Source organism: Rattus rattus, chromosome 6 (assembly GCF_011064425.1).
Source record: "Rattus rattus isolate New Zealand chromosome 6, Rrattus_CSIRO_v1, whole genome shotgun sequence".
Taxonomy (NCBI): domain Eukaryota; kingdom Metazoa; phylum Chordata; class Mammalia; order Rodentia; family Muridae; genus Rattus; species Rattus rattus.
This window is the reverse complement of record NC_046159.1, coordinates 6,588,322-6,610,145: the sequence shown is the minus strand read 5'-3', so window position 1 is coordinate 6,610,145 and position 21,824 is coordinate 6,588,322. Positions and strand designations below refer to the sequence as shown.

The 21,824-nt window shown below is 43.4% G+C and overlaps 1 long non-coding RNA gene across 1 annotated transcript; it reads right to left on the bottom strand.

Annotated features, from left to right (window-relative positions):
* Positions 1–21,306: 21,306 nt before the first annotated feature.
* LOC116903114 lies at positions 21,307–21,809 on the bottom strand. Its single transcript, XR_004388251.1, has 2 exons — positions 21,640–21,809; positions 21,307–21,426 (listed from the first exon to the last, which is right to left on the bottom strand). It is a non-coding gene; the product is annotated as an uncharacterized LOC116903114 (long non-coding RNA).
* Positions 21,810–21,824: the final 15 nt, after the last annotated feature.

The window sequence follows — 21,824 nt, the reverse complement described above, 5'->3', positions numbered from 1 at the left end:
TTTTTTTTCCAGAGCTGGGGACCGAACCCAGGGCCTTGCGCTTGCTAGGCAAGCGCTCTACCACTGAGCTAAATCCCCAACCCCGACTTTTTTTTTTTAAACTATTTTTTATTTATTTGGTTATTTATTTATTTTATGTGCATCTGTGTTCTGCCTGCATGTATGTCTATGTGAAAATATCAGATCCCCTGGAACTGGAGTTGCAGACAGTTGTGAGCCGCCATGTGGGTGCATTTGGAAGAGCAGCCAGTGTTCTTATCCACTAAGCCCCGACTTCAGATTTCTTTTCTCCAAACGTATTAGTAAACCCCGATGCTGTTTTATTTCTTCATTTGGAGAAGCTGAACCCACCTGATTCCACGCGCCTGTTTGCATAGTTCTTTCCAGATGGTTCTAAACCGTGATTTGGATGATTCGATGTCATGTCTTCCTTTCTGGGCACGTTGGGCTCCTGTGATCACTCCAGAAACTGCATGGTCAGAGGAGACGGGCATCGTTCTCTCCGTAGGCACTGGCTTTGAAGCTGAATACCAGGGAAGCATGGCAGCCCCCTCTCTGAGCCCCATGGCTCACCGAGCTGTAAAAGGCTCATCTAAACAAGTCTGACAAAGTTGCTGCTTTCCTAGAATAACAAGTTGGAAAGAGTGAGCCGCAAGTAGGAACTCATTAGGAAGGCTGTCTTTGTAACAGAGTATTTAAATAAGGCTTAATTTATGCAGACAGGTGCCTTGAAAGCTGCCTGTTCTCTGGCCTTCTTGAAATCCCTGTCACTTGGGTTGTGTTACCAGGGGCAGTGAGTTGATCCTGCCCCCTCTGTCAGCTGCAGAACAGACAAAGACCACTATTAAGGATCTCCACAGTGAGAAAGGGCAGAGAACATCAGTGTGTTGGTTGCATGTGAATTATGCCCAAGGTATTTGCCGACTTGTGGCACAAGGTTACCATGTTGTACAAACAACTCATTACAGCAGGGCGGCCACGTGGGCATCGCAGTTCTGTACAAAAAAGAACACGGAAGACGATGTAGGGGGCTGTGAAGCGACCACTCGAGACCCACACATAACTTGTTGGGAGTGTTTAACTTTTAGTAGGGTAAAAACAAAGAAAAAAATAAAACTAGACAGTGACCAGAGGCCATGCTGGCCACCGGAACTCCAGGTATGCTGCCCATCTGTGGGCCCATCCCCCATTTTCTCAGTGTGCTGTACCCTGTTCCCCACCCACCCACCACTCCTCACTGCCATGTCCCAGCCCCCAAATCAGGCAGAGAACCCCTGCTAAACCACACCTTCCTCACCTGACTGAAGACCAGAGAGGAAACAGAAACCAAGGAACAAAGCACCCATCCGAAAAAGACAAACTCTGAAATCAGCTCCTAGACCTATGATCGCTCCAAACCCAGATGCCTAGACGTCAGCTTACAAACACAGTAACAGCTAATAACCTCCAGCACCCGGCTATACTACTACATTGAGTCCTGAATATTCCTACACGGCTGAAGCACAGGTAAAAGACCTTAAAAACAACTTTACGAAGATTGGAGATCCTTAAAGACAAAACAAATAAACACCTTAACAAAATAGAGGAAAAAAATCAAAGGAAACAAATAAATCCCTTAAAGAAAGCCACAGAAAAACAAAACAATGCAAGGAAATGAGTAAAACCTTTCAAGACCTAAACCTAGAAATAGAACCAATAAAGAAAATACAGACTGAGGGGATTCTGGAAATGAAAGAAAAAAAACAAAACCCAGGTAAGTGAACAGGAACCACAAAGGCAAGTTTCGCCAACAGAATACAAGAGATGGAAGGAGTCTTAGGCATTGAAGATGCTAAACAATATAGGCATACCAGTCAAAGAAAATGTTAAAATCTAAAAATTCCTGACATAAAACACCCAGGAAATCTGGAACACTATGAAAAGAACAAACCTAAGAATAATAGGAACAGAAAGAGAAGAATAATAGCCAGAAACTGCAAACAACCTGGGTGTCCTTCGGTAGGAAAATGGGTAAAGAAAAATATGGTACATTTACACAACGGAGTATTACTCAGTTGTTTTTTAAAAATGGTATTGTTGGGGTCCCGGCCAGCAGAAAGATACCCGAGTGCCTGCCTCAGCCATTTGGGGGGTGCTGTGGTAACCTAGTACATAAGAAACTCCCAGGATCCTATGAGGGTGACCCTAGTAAGGACTCCTAGTGATGGAGGATACAGAGCCTGAATCAGCCAACTTCTGTCACCAGGCAAGGCCTCCAGGTAGGCCTGGGACATCAACCCAGCCACAAAACCTTCGACCTGCAAAATGTGCTGAGGAAATGACAGCTCAGAGACTGTAGGAGTGGCCAGGTAAAGATTGGTCTAATTTGAGGTCCATGCCACAAGAGGGAGCCCATGCTTGATACTACCTAGATGACCAAGAACTGGAAGCTGGATAACCCTGAGACCCAGTATAGAAAAAAAAAATCAATAAAATGATTCCCGATGATATTCTGCTGTATTCATAGATATTGCCCAATGGTTAGTCAAGCTCCCTCCAACAGCTAGTAGAGCCCCATAGCCAAACATAGGCAGAGAGAACCCAAATTGGAGATCTCTATCGGGTTCCTTGGGGATCTTGGGGAACCCGGTGGAAGAAGGATAAGAAATACAGGAGCCAGAGGGGTCAAGGAAACCATGAGAATATGGCCCACAGAATCAAGTAAGCAAGGCTCATAGATGCTCACAGAGACTGACAGGACAATCATGGGTCCTTTATGAGTCTGAGCTAGACCCTCTGCATGTTACTGTTGTTAGCTTGGTGTTTTGTGAGACTCCTAAAAGTAGGAGAGAGGCATCTCTAACTCCTTTGCCTGCTCTTGGGACCCTTTTCCTCCTACTGGGTTGCCTTGTCCAGCCTTGATGAGAGGGCTGGTGCCTAGTCTTACTGTATCTTGTTATGCCTTGTTTGGTTGATAACCCTGGGAGGCTTGCTCCTTTCTAAAGGAAAAATGGAGGATCAGTGGATCTGGGAAGGAGGGGAAGGGCTGGGAGGTATGGAGATAAGAAGAAAAAAAAAGAATGTGAGAACAGAAATACTAAAATGAGGTTGGGGATTTAGCTCAGTGGTAGAGCGCTTGCCTAGAAAGCGCAAGGCCCTGGGTTCGGTCCTCAGCTCCAAAAAAAAAGAAAGAAAAAAAAAAAAAAAAAGAAATACTAAAATGAGAGAGCGACCTTGATGGATTCAGTGGGGGAGACAGCCATGATGAGATCTAATCTTCAGTGAGGATCTGGGAGGCAGGGTCCACAAAGAGTAGCTGACCATGGGGGTGCTACAGCAGCCGTTCAGTTTGCCTCACAATGTAGCCCTGGCTGACCTGGAACTTACGCACTACGGTGTAGACCTAGCCGGCCCCAATCTAAGACAGGCTCATCTCTGCCTTTGCCCGCCCACCTCCTCCTGAAATGCTGGGGTAAAGGCCTTGCCAGGAATTTTGATCTTAAAGCTCGGTTTGCCTCAGTCATGTACATCTGGGCCTGCATTTGACTAGGAGTGAAAAGGCAAACTTGCAAAGGGGCATCGGGAGACTGGAGAGCCTGCAGGGCAGTGTGCCTGAGATGTCTGCTGGTGTCCACTGTAGTATCCGTTTCCACAGAAGATGCCTACCAGAAGGATGTGGATTTTCTTCTTCTCAGTGCTAGGGATTGAATGTGGAACCTCTAAAAGCACTCTATCATGTGCTACACCCCCAGTCCAAGAAGACACAGACTTATTCATCATTCAACAACTGTTAAGGGCCTCGTGAATCCCAGCTACCTCAGAAAGGATGAGTGGTACAAAGTGATAACAAAGATATGAGATTCTAGTCACTGGATGATTAGTTAAAAAGGAAGATATATTAAGTAAATGTGCATACAACATAAATGCAAAATTAATGCATAATTGCAAATATGCAAAGTATTCAGAAGGAAAGCCGTGAGAAAACATAGGAGAGCCCTATTTACTTTATTTTTGTTTTTGAGTTAGGGTCTCAAGTATCCCAGGCTAGCCTCAAACTCCCTGTGTGGTTGACTCTGACCTTGAAGTTCTGATCCTCCTGTTTCCGTCTCCCTAGTGCCCCCAAGCCCAGTTTATGTGATGCTGAGTATGATTGTATTCTGTGAGCAGCTTCTTGGGCGTGATCACAGCACCTAGTAAAATTCATCTGCCCTCAAGTATCGTTAAGTAAGAGCTAACAATAATTAATCTTAAGTATAAGAGTTATATTTAATAAGCATCTTAATGCCACAGATATTATTACCTCATTTAATCTTCACGGCGAAGTATGTTTTGTTACCTTTTTTAAAAATATATACATATATATTTATATGTATAAGAATCTTTTTTATTGAAATTAGATTCTTCTCTCATACAATAGTTATCTCTCTATAGAAACAGAGAATCTGAGCCAGGAGATGTCCAGGGCTGGTAAGGTCACATGACCAGTGTAATATCAACTTCTAAGTAACAGAAACACAAATGTCAAGAAATATGGATCTTTCCACAAGGAGTGTCATGGCATTTGAAGCTGATGTAATCACAGATACTTTGACTACCCGTCAACCAGGAGCCTTTAAAGAGATGCTGGGAGAAAGAAAGAAGAAGAAATGCAAAATTTTGCTGGGCCCCATGGAGCAGCTGCTTCAGAAAGCTAAGTCAGAAGAAAAGAAAGTTCAAAGCCAGCCTAGATGACTTCATAAAACTATGTGTCAAAATAAAAGCTAAATATGGACTGAGGATGTATCTCAGTGGTAAGAAAGAAAGAGACGGGCTGGAGAGATGGCTCAGTGGTTAAGAGCACCGACTGCTCTTCCAGAGGTCCTGAGTTCAAATCCCAGCAACCACATGGTGGTTCACAACCATCTGTAATGAGATCTGATGCCCTCTTCTGGTGTGTCTGAAGACAGCTACAGTGTACTCAAATACAAAATAAATAAATAAATCTTTAAAAAAAAGAAAGAAAGAGACTGGGGAGACCAGAAGAAAGAAGAAAAGAAAGAAGTGCATATTTGAAATGGTGTCTTACTATATTGTCCTTGTTGGTTCCGACAGGTTGTCCTCAAGCTTGTGACAATCCTTGAATCTGCTTTGCTGAGTGCTAGGATTATTATAGCCCTGTGCCACTCACTACACCTTGACAGAAAAGAAAAGAGATATCGTTCAGCTTGGTGAGGTGACTGTGGGAATGTTCTAAATTCATCCCTGAAGGTCTTTCCCAGGTCAACCTTCTTGTAATTCGGCCTTTGTGTTAGAAGTCCCAGGGACACTGAGAAACATTCTGGTTCCCTCCCCAGTCACACCAGATTCTTGTGTTTACTAGCAGCAGCTATAGGAACATGCTGGTGGTCTCTCCTTTCCTGCCTCACCGTGGAGCTTTCTTACCTTTAGGTTCAGAGAAGTGTGTTTGATGTGTGGGTGAGATCATGGACATGAGAGAGCCGTGTTGCCATGTGACCATGTCTCTCTCACCACAGCCCAGAGGCTGAAGGTAGAGGCAGAGCGGAACTCGGTGGTAGTGATGATGGTGGTGGTGGTGATGGTGGTGGTGGTGGTGGTGGTGGTGGTGGTGGTGGTGGTGGTGGTGGTGGTGGTGGTAATGCCTGAAATTCCAGTACTTGGGAGATTGAAATAGGATTTCAAGGTCAGCCTGGCCTCTGTGGTGAATCACAGGCAAGACCGTGTAAGTGTCTGTCTCAAACACCACCCTCCATCCCATTTCTTTCCCCACCACCACGACCAAAAAGAAAAAAAAGACTTCTCTGTTGTGTCCTTCGGCTGCCATTGGAACGAGTCAGAAATGAAAAGTCTGTCCCAAGTGAACCAGTGTTTGGGGAACCGTCCACCACATTGACGTCACACTGTCAGTCTCAATGTACTTATAACAAGCTACAGACTGAAGAGGAAGCCCTCTCCTAGGAAATTATCCATAGACACCAAGTAGACACAATGTTGGCTTGAAGACAATTGGATTAAGCCTAGAATATTTGAAATCAAAAGTTACCATGAGATAGCTCGTGGTAAAAAGGCTTGCTGTCAAGTCTGTTGATGTGAGTTCCGTCGCTGGGGTCCCCACAACTTGTCCTGTGATCTCTGTGTGAGCATGCACACATTTACACAGTTAAAAAAAAAAAAAATTAAAGGCCATTGGAAAGGACCGATTCTGTGTTCATTAGCAACACAAGGTGTGTTGCTTGTCTCTAGCTCATTTTCTCAAGTGATAAAATGCAATAGGCGTAGATTAGATGCTTACAACCCAGGGAAGGTGTGCCCTAAAGAGATCAAGTTGATAACTGTTCCTTCTTGTTGTTTTTCTGGGCCTCTAGTCAGCATTCATTCCTCTCTGCCTTAGCTGTGATTCTGAGACAACTCCAAGAAAACATGAAGAATCCAAAAGAGTTTGCTTTGTTTTTCCCTTTCCCTGTCTTCCTTCTTTTTTTGTTTGTTTGTTTGTTTTGTTTTGTTTTTTGGAGACAGGGTTTCATGAAGCCAAGCCTGGCTGGCTTTGAGCTCCTGTTACCCTAGCCAGCTCCTGTGAGCTTTTGAAGATGGTAATTCAGGAGCAGGAGTGGGAGAAGTGGTAGATGGAGAACTGGGGAGCTGGGAGGCATGCTACCCTGAGTACTGTAGGAAAGATTTGGTAAAATCTGGACTGGCAGCTGTGAAATATGTCACCGATCCTTCCTGACACATAGATGGAATCTTTAGTACCTCTAACCTCCAGGTTTAACTCACCTTGGGACCCAGGCAGTGCTTTCCAGCTGGATCCTTGCTGGTCCTGTTCTTCCTGAGCTCATGTGCTCAGAACCTGTTTATCCAGACCAAGACTGTTGGCTGGTCTGCAAAAAAACAAAGCCATTAATGACAGTTAATGTATTAATTGCAGAAAGTGCCTCTTTAGGTTTCTGTTGGCAGCAAGTTACCATCTTACTGAGTAAGTGAAGTATATCCAGACTCAATTTACAACCTGGCCATGCAGGGGCTTAATCCTCCTGCTGCAGGCTTTCATTGTTACAGTTGCCAAAGTGCCAAACGCATCATCTACAAGCCATACCCACGGGTCGTTTAGTAAGAAACCCAAGCCTAAAAACAGGAACGGACCTCATGAAAACACCAGTTAGATAAAGTTTGTGTCCGAAGAAGAAAGCCTGTAAACCCGTGCTCAGGCTTACACTAATTACACTAATTACTTAAATTCCAACTGATTAAAGCAACTGCATTCATTGGTCAGTCTGCCACCACCCAGAGGAAGCCTGTAGCCTCACGGTTCAGAAAATGTCCTCACTTTTTTATCCTGTCTCCTCCTTAGTCACCGTTAGTAACATAGTGCTCTTTCCTTAGCATCCAGGAGAATGTGTTCACTTGATGAACTGTACTCCGAGCACGGCACTCATGGGGCAGGGGTTCACTGCTCATCAACGTGTGGAACTTGGTCACCTGGCCACCCTCTGCAGCTCTAACCAGTCAGATGTCATACATATACAAAGTTTTCAAGCCAAGACAGAGCAAGAATGAAAACCATTGCTTCTGAGCCTCAAAATCTGGATCCTTTTTTCTTTTGTCCCTGTTTCTGGCCAATCAATAAATTCTATTATTTAGGGTCTTAGTGGTCTCAAAAATTTTATTTTTAGATTTATTTTACTTTATCTATGCATTTTGCCTGTGTGTGTGTGTGTGTGTGTGTGTGTGTGTGTGTGTGTGTGTGTGTGTGTGTGTCTGGTATCTTTGGGGGTTAGAAGAAGGCACTAGGACCCTGGGAACTGGGGCTATAGAGGGTTTTGAGCCACTATAAGTGAGTGCTAGGAACTGAACACTGGTTCTCTGCAAGAATGGAACGTACTCTTAACCACTGAGCTATCTCCCTAGTCCCGTTGTCCCTTATGTGGTAGTTTCATGTATCAGTTTAGCTAGGCTTTTGTATTATCTTTAATCAAATTGGGTGTTGTTATTTTGTAGATGAGCTTAACACCTACAATCAGTTAGTTGACTTTAAGTACATTGTGTGGGTATGTATGCCTTACCTAATTATTTGAAAGTATAAGAGAAAGAAACATTTCCTCATTCTTAGATTCAGTGGCTGAGATCAGTGAATCAAATTCACAAATATCCAAAACAAATCAGTGGAGATGGGGAAGAGTCAGTTTACTTTTTTTTTTTCTTTTTTTTTTTTTTCAGAGCTGGGGACCTAACCCAGGGCCTTGCGCTTGTAGGCAAGCGCTCTACCACTGAGCTAAATCCCCAACCCTGTCAGTTTACTTAATATCCAACAGGCACACAAAAGAAAGCACCTAGAGGCAAGTTACTCAGAGGGGCAGTTAGGATTTCTTGTTTCTGTTGCCTGCAGTCTTACTAGGGGAAGGGGAAGGAAGAGTGGTTCTTGGAGGGAAGCAAATGACTTGGGAAAGGATTGAGTATGTTTTCAGAACGGCAGAAGTAAGAGCCTTTGTGATAGTTTGTACAGGGATGAGCGGTCTTACTGTGGTCTATAATTCCCTGAAGGAGCGATTCAGGCAGGATTCAGTCCTGAAGAGGAATTGTAAGGTGACTGACTTCATTCCTCTCAGCTTGTTTTCAGTCAGACGAGCAAGATTCCAGGCGGCTCTGTTCCTACATCAGCTGAATCTCAAATATCATTAAAAATAATGTTGATATCAACTCTTGATTTCAGGTAGATGTCCGTGAAAGGGCTATTTGTAGATAGAGAGGAAAACCAAACAAACCCAGACTCAGTTCCTTCATCACTGCATAGGTTGCTTCTGATACCTGTAGCGTGAAAACCTTGTCTGTTCCTGCTTTAGCTCCCCAATAGTTGACACAGAGCCCTATTAAGTTTATTCACAAGCTATAGTACTATGACTGGGCAGATATCCATCTATCTTAACCCTCTAAAGTATCAGACATGTGGTCCTGTACCTTCAAAATGAGCATTGCCCTGGCTTGCTCTGCTCCACGTGCATCCTCGTGGCGAACCCTCCTGGTCTCTCTACCTCTTTCCTTGTGGTTCTTCTTCTACTTTTCTCTACCTGAGACCCCTGGCCCGGGAATCAGAAGTCCTATCCTCTCTGCCCAGCCATAGTCACCTCTTTATTACCCAATCAAATATATTTAGGGCGAGTTCTTTACACAACAGCGATACAGGAAATGGTTCAATAATCACGACAAAGCTAGCATGATCTCTGGACACAGAAATCAGCATCTGCATACACACTGCACAGGACCAACGCCCACCGGAGACCAGATATACGGGGGTTTCCTGAGGCACAAAGCAGGTATGCAACAGACACTGGATTATGGACCCCAATTTGTTTTATTTATTTATTATTTATTTATTTATTTATTTATTTATTTATTGGTGCTGGGAATGGAACCTAGGAAATTTTAGGGAACCCACACATTTTAGGCAAGTGCCCTACTACTAAACTACGTTGTCTTTGATACTGGGTGCCACTATGTAGCCCTGGTTGATCTCTAATTCATATGTAAATCAGGCTGGCTTTGAATTCTCTACGTTTGACTGAATGTCTGCTCTTCCTAACTGGGACTGGTGACTATCCTCCTGTGTCAGCCCTCTGAGTGTTGGGAGTATAGACAAGAGCCATTATGCTCAGCTCCTTTCCCTTAGCGCAGGGGTTGCAACTATATTGGAGAGAGTGTCCGATCCCAGAGGTGGGAGATCATCATAGCCCCAACGGTTTCAACTGGTTTTGCTCCATCACTGCCAGTCAGTGTTTTAGAATGTCTCATTTACAACTAATTTACTCTACAACTAATAGCTCTCAGACTGGGGTGGGGACATTTTGTCATGTAAGTGTGAAGGATGAGATGCTCTACGCTCCGTTGTTGTGCTAAATCTCTAACCCCAATATGCCCATACAAAGAACACAAACCCAGTTATATTTATAAGCTGCGTGCATAGATTGGGCAGATCTACCACTACACTGCTCTACTCCCCAGCTGTGACATCCTTTCTTACCTTGGACTTTTCCGGCCATGTGGTTTTATTCATCTTCATTTCCTCCCCTCTCCCTCATCTTCCTCTGTTCTTTCCACCTTCCTGTCTTCCCCCACTCTCTAAAACCTCTAGCCCCACCTTTCCCTTCCACTGCCCAATCGCAGGCTCTAAAATAGGGAGCCGGTTCACTGGAAATCACCTGAATACATGATCCACCTCTTGTCCCACCAACCCCTCTCGAGGAAGCAGAATTAACATCAGAATACAACACAGCACCAGGGCAACCCATAACACACAGGTGTTTGGCAACCCTTGCCACAGAAACCCCATTCCCGACATCCATGGGCTCATGCAAAATGAGGCTCTCTGAACCGTGTCCATTTGGTCTTTATGGAAACTTCTTTAGGTCAAACACAACACACAGCAATATTGCAACGGGATTGGATCAAAAGTGGATGATCACAATCAAGTACTAACAAACACCTGTCAGGTGAGAAACCCAGCAAGGCCTGTCTGTTAGGATTCTTCAGCCTGACTCCTCTACCTACCGGGAAGACCCTTGTGAAACAGGTCTTATCATCCTCATCAGACAAAGGGCCAGAGGAACTTTTGGCCAGTTTCAGGGCTGGAGGAGATAAGCATTTCTAAGAACTGCCCAGGGGCGGGGGCGGGGCGGGGCAGGGGACAGGGAGACAAGTGAAAGGCAGGCAGAAGGTCAGAGGTGTTGTTGACTTGAGGGAACATCAACTGAGTCTCCTATTCTGCCACTTAGCCAGTAACACGAGCTGCTATAGTGGTTGTTATTTTTGAGACAGGGTCTCATGTACCACAGTTAGCCTCATGTTCAGTATGTATCCAAGGCTGATCTTGAACTCCTGATCTGGCTCTGCACCTTTAATACTGAGATTACAGGTATTTACCTTTATATCCAGTTTATGCAGAATTGAGGATTGAACCCCGGCTTCCTGCTTGTAAGGCAAGCACTCTGTCAACCGAGCTATGTCCTCCAGCCTGTGATGTTTAATATACACGGTTGTTTGAGAAAAAGCTCACCACACACACACACACACACACACACACACACACACACACACACACAGAGGATTTTGTTGTCATAAAGTTACCAATGGAGAAACAGCGATCTCATCTAAAATGGTTCCTCAGATAAGAAAAATCTTTACAGGGCATGCATGATAAATTCTATTCAACCACATTCTTGCCTGGACTTCATAAGCCCCTCCCCTAGCATAGATACTTTTCATAGTACAAGCAACATGATCTGGTATTCTTGCTGTCTTACAAGTTTGGGAGAGTTTAGGAACCTGGACTTGTTTATTCTTCCATGGTCATAAACATTTTCAAGCAGAAGAAAGCTGGACAAATCAGTGTTTTTCAAAAAAAAAAAAAGTTGTTATGACAAAGAGGCTTCCAGACAGCACAGCCTGTGAGCCTGTGTCGATTCTACGTGGTGGTTTCTGTGCTAACATTTTAGGTGTGTTTCTGTACATATTCATGTTATCCTTCTAACCTGTGGCCTGCCCTGCTCTCTGTAACCTCGCCTACTCTCTCCTCACCTATGTGGGCTTATCTTCTAAGAAAACCAGCGCTGATTCCACATTCGGGCTTATAAACTTTTTTTTCAACTAAAAATGTAGGTCAGCTTACAGAATGATGGGTTTTAATATGCTATTTTTATACATATGTGTCATTATACTTTGTTGTCCCTTTGTTCTTCCATGCCCTGGTGCCTTTTCTTCCCCCAGATAATCTGACTTTCTGTTTTGTTCTCTTATCATGTATATCCTATTACCTTCTCTTTCCTCACTTAACATTTCTTCCTTTGCTCTCATGATCCCCTTTCTAATATCATAGCCTCTCTCTCTCTCTTTCTCTCTCTCTTTCTCTCTCTCTCTCTCTCTCTCTCTCTCTCTCTCACACACACACACACACACACACACTCACATACTTGTGTGCACACATGCACACACATGCATGCACACATGCACACACACCAATGAGTTTTATTTTTTATTTTGCATGGTATTTATTTAGCAGGCAAAGGCACTTGTCACCAACCTCATGAGTTAGGTTTGATCCCTGGACCTTACATGATTAGAGAAGCTTAACTCCTAGTAGTTTAATCTTTTTACTTCCACATGTATGTCATGACACGCTCAAACTCATACACATGTAACACACAGATAATAAAAATAAATAATTCTAAGAAAGTCCCACTGCGTGTCTGCACCATGGTTTCCTTCTGTATTTGTCTGGTTCCATTGTCTGGCTATGGTGAATGGGACAACAATGAGAATGGGAGGTACAGGTAGGCCCTTGAGACCTTAGGTACACATCCAGGACTAGGAAGGTTGGTTCATGTAGTAACACTTTCTTCAGCTTAATATTTTTTCTTAAATCACATCTGTTGATGGTGTGTGCGTGTGTGTGTGTGTGTGTGTGTGTGTGTGTGTGTGTGTGTGTGTGTGTGTGTACGTGTGTGTGTGATTCATCACGGCATATCTGTGGAGGTCAGAGAACAACTTGCAGAAGTCAGTTCTCTACTTCCACTATGTGGATCTTGGAGGTCAACCCAGATTGCCAACCTTTGGAGCAAGCACAATCTTGCCAGCACCTATTTTCAGCTTTTATAAAAACTTCTTGCTGATTTCCATAGTGGCTTTGTAAGTTTACATCCTTTTTCTCTGTTAAAAAAATGCATGTTTGGGCTGGAGAGATGGCTCAGCGGTTAAGACCACCCGACTACTCTTCCAGAGGTCCTGAGTTCAATTCCCAGCAACCACATGGTGACTCACAATCATCTGTAAAGAGATCCGCCCTCTTCTGGTGTGTCTGAAGACAGCTACAGTGTACGTATATATATAATAAATGAATAAATTAAAAAAAACTTAAAAAATGTATGTCTATGGTTGTTTTGCCCACATGTATGTTTGTAGACTGTCAAGGTCAAAGGGCAGAACACTCCACCCTGCCTCCGTCTTAGTTAGGGTTACTGTCGCTGTAATGAAACGCCATGACCAAAGCAGCTTGGGGAAGAAAGGGTTTGTTTCTTTCATACCCTTCCACAGCACTGTTCATCATTGAAGGAAATCAGGAACTCAAATAGAGCAGAAATCTGGAGTCAGGAGCTGATACAGAGGCCATGGAGGAAGGCTGCTTACCTGCTTGCTAATCATGGCCTGCTCAGACTGCCCAGGGGTGGGTGGCACCACTCACAATGGGCTGCGCTCTCCCCATCAATCACAAATTAAGAAAATATCCTGCAGGCTTGTCCACAGCTCAGTCTATGGAAGCACTCTTTCTTCCTTTCCTTCCTTCCTTCTTTCTTTCTTTCTTTCTTTCTTTCTTTCTTTCTTTCTTTCTTTCTTTCCTTCCTTCCTTCCTTCCCTCCTTCCTCTCAAAGATTTGTTTTATTTATATGGATACACTGTAGCTGTCTTCAGACACACCAGAAGAGGGCATCAGAGCCCATTACAGATGTTTGTGAGCCACCATATGTTTGTTGGGAATTGAACTCAGGACCTCTGGAAGAGCAGTCAGTGCTCTTAACTGCTGAGCCATCTCTCCAGCCCAAGAGGTTTCTTAATTGAGGTTTTTCCTTTCTTTCCTCTCAGATGACTCTAGTTTGTGCCTAGCTGACAAAAAAAACAAAAAACAAAAAACAAACAAACAAACAAAAAAACCTGGTCAGCATCCCCTTCCCCCAAAAGGGCAGGTCACTGACTCTGTCCGAAACTGAGTCTAGGCCCAGTTCAACCTGGACTATAGGAAGATGTCTAGTGGTTAGATAAAAGCTAGCATTCGAATCTCAGGAACTTGTGAAACTGGTTTCCATCTCTCAAAAGTGGTAGACATATGGCTCTCCCTGATGTGTACCTGTGGCCGAATATCAAAGCCCGTGCTGGCCTCTAGGCTCCCTCAGTCCCTTCAAAAATTTCAAAGCCCGTACCTCGGCACCCTGGGCCTTCTCATTCCTCCAGGGTTCTCTCCTTCCAGATACTCTTTTTCAAGAGTTTCCCACACTGCTATTGTCCCTTCTCTCACCTATAGACCTGGGGGCCATAGTCAGTCTGTTTCTCTTACTCTTGACCTCTGGCCATTCTCACTATTCTTTCTCTTGTTATTCTCTATCTTCTTGCTATCACCACTGTTCTCTTCCCACTATACCCTCACCTGCCCTCCTGACACTAGCACTGACAGTGTGCAGTCTGCCTTTTCTCTCCACATGCCTCTCCTTTACCTACGACAAACGCCTTTCCCTTAACCATACCATGGAGCAGTCACGTTGGCAAGTTCTTTACTGTGCCCCCTCACATACATGGGCCACTTGTGTGGCTGGTGCTCGGGGAGGCAAGAAGAGGGGATCAGATCCTCTGGAACTGGAGTTTCAGAGTTCTGAGGCACCATGTGGGTGCGGGAACCAAACCCAGGTCCTCTGTAAGTGCTTTAAAGAAGTGATACCTGCTAAGCCATCTCTCTTACCCCAAGTGTACATTTTTAAACACACACACACACACACACACACACACACACACACACACACACACACACACACTGTAGCTGTCTTCAGCCATATAAGAAGAGGGCATCAGATCCCAGGACCTCTGGAAGATTAGTCAGTGCTCTTAACCACTGAGCCATCTCTCTAGCCCCATCCAAGTTTACATTCTTCTGTCATTTGGGTTTACAAAAGCAGATGATGGTGACACATCATTTAACAGATGTTTGTTAGACATCTGTGGTGGTCGACACTGATCGTCAATTTGACAGAATCCAGAACCTGGGAGACAAATCTCTGGACACTTCTGTGAGAGCCCTATCTGTGGGGGGCACCATTCTGTAGACTGGGGTGCCAGACTGAAGAGACAGAGAGAGAGAGTGCAAGAGTGTGAGAGCGAGAGCGAGAGAGAGAGAGAGAGAGAGAGAGAGAGAGAGAGAGAGAGAGATTGAGAGAGAGAGAGAGAGAGAGAGAGAGAGAGAGAGAGAGAGAGAGAGAGAGAGAGAGAGAGAGAGAGAGAGAGAGAGAGAGAGAGAATTTCTCTGTGTAACAGAGTCCTGGCGGTCCTGGACTCCATTTGTAGAGCAGGCTGGCCTTTGAATTCACAGAGATCCACCTGTCTCTGCCTCCCAAGTGCGGAAACTAAGGGTGTGAGCCGTCACGCTGGGTCCTTAAGGGTTTTTTGTTGTTTGTTTTTGTTTTTGTTTTGTTTTTTAAAAATCAGGTTCTAGTCACAACAGTGAGGAGAGCGACTGAAGCGGCTTCTGCTGTCTTAGTGTGGTGTATGAACTCCAGGATGAAACTGGCTGTGCTGAGCCACACTTCTTCCCCTTCAGGGGCATGGAAAGCCCTAAGTCTTTAGGGTTAAGGTCCCACGTGATCTCCCTGCTCTCCGGAAACCATATTAGGAGAGCTCTCTCCCTCATCCAGATTCTGGGCTCTAACACATACCTGAAATATGAAGTAGAAATTAATATGTAGCTTAAGAGGTATTGACAGAGTGTTTAAAAAACAAATACAGAGGAGAAAAACATTACTTCCTGCCCGCATCAGTCAGGCAGAGTGAATGAATTCACAAGGAAAGAGAAGGAAGTCGTTTCTTACTCACCCAACTGAACACTGAACATGGAGACATTGAAGTAGTTCCCTAACTGCTGACAGACCAGCCTGACTCAATCTTAACATTAAAAGCCGTCTAATTAAAAGGTCAAAACAAAGTCAATCCCACTTTCTGTAGAACTTGGGTTTGACCATGTTGTTTTTTTTTTGTTTTTGTTTTTTTGTTCTTTTTTTCGGAGCTGGGGACCGAACCCAGGGCCTTGCGCTTCCTAGGCAAGCGCTCTACCACTGAGCTAAATCCCCAACCCCGGTTTGACCATGTTTTGACCTATTTTCTGGAATTTGACATGTTCCGCACCCTTTACCCTAACCTCTACTCCGATAGGATAGGATGTTTCGCTAAATGATTTTGATTTGTTCTGCCAAGTTCCTATGCAACCCCTAGCCTTGCAGTCTTGGGGTCGATATAAACCCTCTCTTCTCCTATGTCCCACACTATTTACCCAAACCCTGCTTTAGGGAAATAGGCCTGCCTGACAGAAAATAAAGCTTGAGTGACTTGGCAAAGTAAATGTGGATAATGTTCTTCACTCTTATTCGGTTGGATTCATGCTACAAAGCCTTATTTTATATGTAATCGAGAAAGACTTGGCATCTCTACTAGAGGGCCCCTGAGATGATGTTAGGCAAAGTGGCAAGGTAAAACATACGGCCACACAAGGAGCAAAGCTGAACCAGGCTTGGCACGGAGAAAGGTACTGATCCACAAACACTAAATACATATTTTATACGGCTGGCAATATGGCTCTGTGGTTAAGAGCATGTACCACTCCTAAAAAAGGAAGAGAGTTTGTTTCTCAGCACTAGTGTTGGGTGGTTCATAACCATCTGTAACCCCAGATCCAGGGCATCTAATACTTTCTCCTGGCCTCTGTAGGCAGCTGCATTCAAACGTACATACTCATGCAAAGACATACACAACCACGTATTTAACAATAAATGGAAAATAATCTTTAAAAATACAAAAATAGTTTATGAAAATTCAAAGAGAAGCTGGGCAGTAGTGGCATATGTCTTGAGTCCTAGCACTTGGGAGGCAAAGGCAGGTAGATCTCTAAGTTTGAGGCTAGCCTGGTCTACAAAATGAGTTCCAGGGCAGCCAGGGCTACATAGAGAAACTCTGTCTCAAAAAAAAAAAAAAAAAAAAAAAGAAAGAAAGAAAGAAAAAAAAAAAAAAACAAAATTCAGAGTGCAAAATAAATGCCACTTACAGCTTGTACTGGCTGGTTTTGTGTCAACTTGACACAAACTGGAGTCGTCAGAGAGGAAGAAGCCTTGGTTGAAGAAATGAGGAAATCCAGTTGTAAGGCTTTTTTTTTCTCTTTGTGATCAGTGAGGGAGGGCCCATTGCATTGTGGGTGGAGCCACTCTTGGGCTGTTGTTCCCAGGGTCTGTAAGACTAAGTGAAGCAAGCCAGTAAGCAGTTTCCCTCCCCTACCTGTCCCTCCTATTTTTGAGATAGGATCTCATTATGTAGTCTTGGCTGGCTGGAACTTACTTGCTTTGTAGACCAGGCTGGCTTTAAACTCACAGAGACCCATCTGTCTCAGCCTCTAAAGTGCTGGAACTCCAGGTGTGCACCATTATGCCAACTCCAAAGTATTGACTTAATTGATAGCAGTGGGTGGTTTGGGGAGAACCCAGGCATTTCATATGATGTAAGCAACACTGTACCTAAGAGTGTAAAATTATCTGCCTTGCTCTGATTCAGTCCTATTTGCACATCATAGTAACTTAAACAAGTAGCAAAACAGTATAATAGTTTTGTGTGAGGTTTAAAAAAGTTTTTCTTTAGTCTTAAGTTACTCATTGATGAATAGTGTTGATGGATTCTGCTCTCCCCCCCACCCCCCTTAGTACAGGAAATTGAATTAATGCGTGCAGGGCAAGCAGTCATCTACTGAGATACACCCTTGCCCAACCTTACTCAGCTCTTTTTAAGTTTCAGACAGAGTCTTGCTAAATTGCCCAGGGTGGTCTCAAACCTGTACTCTTCATGTCCCAACCCCCAGAGTAGGTAGATTACAGACAAGTATCACCACGCTGGCTTCTTAAGTTTGTGTTGTGCTATTATGACATAATACTTGAGACTAGGTTACATTTATCCACTCATTGAAATTATAATTTATTAAAATTTACTTTAAAAATTCGTTTATCCATTATTTAAATGTTAAATTAAATCAATGGATTGGGGAGATGACTGTGCAAGCATAAGGACCTGAGTTCAGATCCCCGGTACTCAAGTAAAAGTTGTACTAAGTGGTGTACATCTGTAACCCTAATGGCTAAATGTGGGGAACAGAGAACATAAATGCAACTGTTACTTATTTGGAAGTTCTTGATTTTGATAGGCAACCATTCTCTGTAAAGAGATGCAAATAAAATATATCAATATAAATTTGGTTTTGTTTTTTAATATACTACAATCTTTAGGAGGGCATAAACTTTCTTTTAAAGATTTATTTATTTAATGTATATATGAATACACTGTAGCTGTCTTCAGACACACCAGAAGAGGGCATTGGATCCCATTACAGATGGTTGTGAGCCACCATGTGGTTGCTGGTAATTGAACTCAGGACCTCTGGGAGAGCAGTCAGTGCTCTTAACCCCTGAGCCATCTCTCCAGCCCCAGATGTAAACTTTAAATGCCTTATTTAATGTTCGTTAAATGTTAATGCTAGCACCTCTTCCAGTGTTTGCCTTCATGGAGAAGGTGCGTAACAAACATTTGCTGGCCAGCCTGGTCTACAAAGCAAGTTCCAGGACAGACAGGGCTCTTACATGAAGAAACCCTGCCTCAAAAAACAAAAACCAAAACTAAGAAAGAAAGATTTGTTGGATACATGAAAAAAATTCAAACGAAAGCTATCAGAGGGCAATCACTGGTTGGAACTGTCATTATAGATTCTGCTAAATTACAAATAATATCCTTCACAATCAGGCAAAAAATTGATCTTTGCAACTGTTTATATGACTTGAATTTCAAGACCACTAAAAAATTTCAAGTTATCGATAATTAAATATGGAAGAATAAAGTACGTTAAAAGAAAAATCAGCAGAACTATATGGCAACAAATTAGAAGGATTGAGCAGCCCGAGCCATCTAGTTGTGAAATGATGTCACTGTCTGGTCCATAATTATTCCCATTAAATGTTTGCTAAATGAGCACAAATACTCATTTATTTAACACTATTTAATAGCAAGGATAGTGCATTATAATCAAAGTGACTGGCTTAACTAGACCATCTGGGTAGTTATCAACAACAATAAAATTCTTGAGAACTCATTAAAAGGTCAGCATGACAGAGTAGCCATTAAACATACTCAGGTATTCCCCTTGCATGGTGCAAGTCAGTCATAATCACAAATAATCATACATTATTTCTTCCTTTCTTCGTGATTAAAAATCTCCTTAGGGTGTTTAGGTCATAGTATTTTAAGGGAAGCCCATAGAGGAGCTACTGGCCCCGTTTAGGGCCAGTTATAACATGTTCAAGCAGAAAATGGAGAAAGTAATGTTGGAATATACTGGCCATTCTAGTGATAGCAGGGAGTCTTTCAAAGATACCTGAGGAACTCTCTTGAGTATTTTACTCCTATCCTTCCTGTGAAAACCACTCCAATTACTTCTTGATCTCTGCTTTGAGAGTAGAGGAAGCTCTGCAGCTTCCAGGTTCTTCTATTAAGACCAGCCTGGCCCGGAACTCAATGAGATTGCCCTGAATCCTGAGTGCTGGGGTTGGAGGCCTGCACTACCACACCTGCCAGATGTATTTCTTTTAAGTAAAAGAAAAAAATAAAAATATTATACTTGCAATTTTTTAAAAAAAGATTTTTATTTTGTGTACATGGTATTTTGCCTGCATGTATGTCTATGCATGATGATCATGCCTAGAGCCCAGAGAGGCTGGAAAAGTCAGATTCCCTGGAAGTCGAGTTACAGACAGTTGTGAGTTGCCATGTGGGTGCTGGGAATTGAACTTGGCACTTCCAAAAGATCAGAAAGTGTTTTATAAATATTGAGCTATCTCTCCAGTCCTGATATTTGCAGTTTTTTATACTTTCAAGGCATTTGATAATTTAAAACTAGTTTTGGTGACTCGGTCAAAACTCATAAATTCTAACATTTCTTCAAGAGAGATGGCTCAATGCAAAAAAATGCTTTTGACCTAACAACTGGTATTCAACCTCTTAGGCTACAAGACAAGGTCAAAGGAGAGAACTAATCTCTATATTCAAACAAACAAACACACATGCACGCACCCACGCACACACACACACTAAATCACACACACACAGACACAGAGGCACACAGACACACATGCACGAATGCATACACGCAGACATGCACACAGACACACATACACAGACAGACACACACACACACACACACACGGTGAAACATAAAGAAGAAATGCATGCCCAGTGCCGTTTGTCAGCAATGGAAGTTTGGAAAGTTTTGTTTACTTTTATTTTTTGTTTTTTGTTTTTTTCAAGACAGGGTAGCCTTGGCTGTGCTAGAACTCACACTGTAGATCAGGCTTGCCAAGAACCCAAAGAGATCTACCTGTGACTGCTTCCAAAGTGTAGGGGTTAAAGATGTACACAACCACAGTCAGGCTGGAAACACTTTTTAACGCTGTCAGATTTTATTACCTAGGGACAAAGATGGCAATTAAAGATCATGATAACCCCCAAACTCCTTTTAGGTCAAATGCAAAAACTGTAAGGTATTTTGACTTGAAATAAGTCAATAGTAAATTTAAAAAAATTGAAGAATATTTTACAAGTAGGTACTAAGAATCTATCAAGTGTCGGGCATTGTTTTAGGCGGCTGTACACAAATACAAGAAAAAATCTTTGCCTTTAAGAGTTGCATTTTAGTGAGAGTTGCCAGGTTTCTTTATTCCCCTCCTTCAGAGGAATGGTGTTGTAGAACTTTTAAAAAAGTTGGGGTCTTTAGAAGTAGGTTTGGATTGTATTGGAGGAATTAGCTGTAGAATTAAAGTAGCATTTCAGAAATATTTGTTTGAATCTGCATAGTTGGCCCTACAGCAAAAGCAGGGAATCTTGTCAGTTTTTTTTTTTTAGTTGATTTTCACACTTTGCAGCAAGGGACCAGTATCAAGTTCTGGGGGAAAACGTCCTTTTTCCTACCCATCCTCTCAGGATCACTGAACTAGGTGTTATGGGTTGCTGGGCTTAAGGAATATCACAACTATACTTCCATTTCTTACTTTTTCATCTGAAAAGTTACTTCAGGGTCTTCCTCCCTCCTCACTCTCCGGAACCTCTCTTTTCTTTGTTTTCTCTAGATTACTCCCATTCTTCTAGATCCCTTTTTAATTTTCTTAGGAACATTTAGATGTTGGATTATTGTATATCCCCCAAGGAGTGGTGTGTATTTTGCTTCCACTTTCTCCCCTCACGAGCGGTTTTTCAGGGCAGAGGAGCTCTCTTCATGGCTGGAGGATTTGTGTGTTTTCAGAAAGTGGCACCATTCCCACGGTAATTACCACCATGAAATTCGCAGAGGCTTGAAAACCTCAGTCCAAGTGAGCAAAGGGAAAAAAAAAAAAAAAAGCCCAGTTATGGGTTGGGTCATGTTTGAGAGGGACAAGTGGGAATTAGTGAATGGGCCACGTCAAAATGGGGGCTTTATTAAACGACTCATTAAAACCACAAAAAACCCGAAACCTCTGTTGGAGAAATGAAAATTTATTTACATCTGGTGTGCGGAATGAGTTTGCAGAAGTCGGATCTCGCCTTCAGGTGGTCAGGCTTGAAAGTACCAGTTGAGCAGTCTCACCCTGCCAGGCCCTGAAAGACAAAACGTTAAAGCTCACCTTCAAACAGAATTTAGGAAAGATGGAGACAAGTACAAACTAAGTGGGCGCTTCCACGGCAACTTTCGTTGCCACCTCAAGCTAGAAACTGGGCATAGGTGCGGGAATGCTGCAAAAGCAGCTTCCAGAACTTTCCAAGCTGGGTAGCGTCCCGAGATGGGTGCCGTTGGGTGAGGACAACCCTCACCTTTACACCTTTCGCGTCCTGCCACGCCCCCGCGTCGCCTCCTTCCCCCGGGCGTTTGTTTACGTGACGTTGCGTAGTAGGCAGGCCCCGCCCCCGTCCCTGCGGGCCGCCGCGTTTCCCGCGCCTCGCCGCTTCTCCCCTTAAAAGGACAATAGAGGCCGCGGGGACGCGCGCGGACGCCCTGC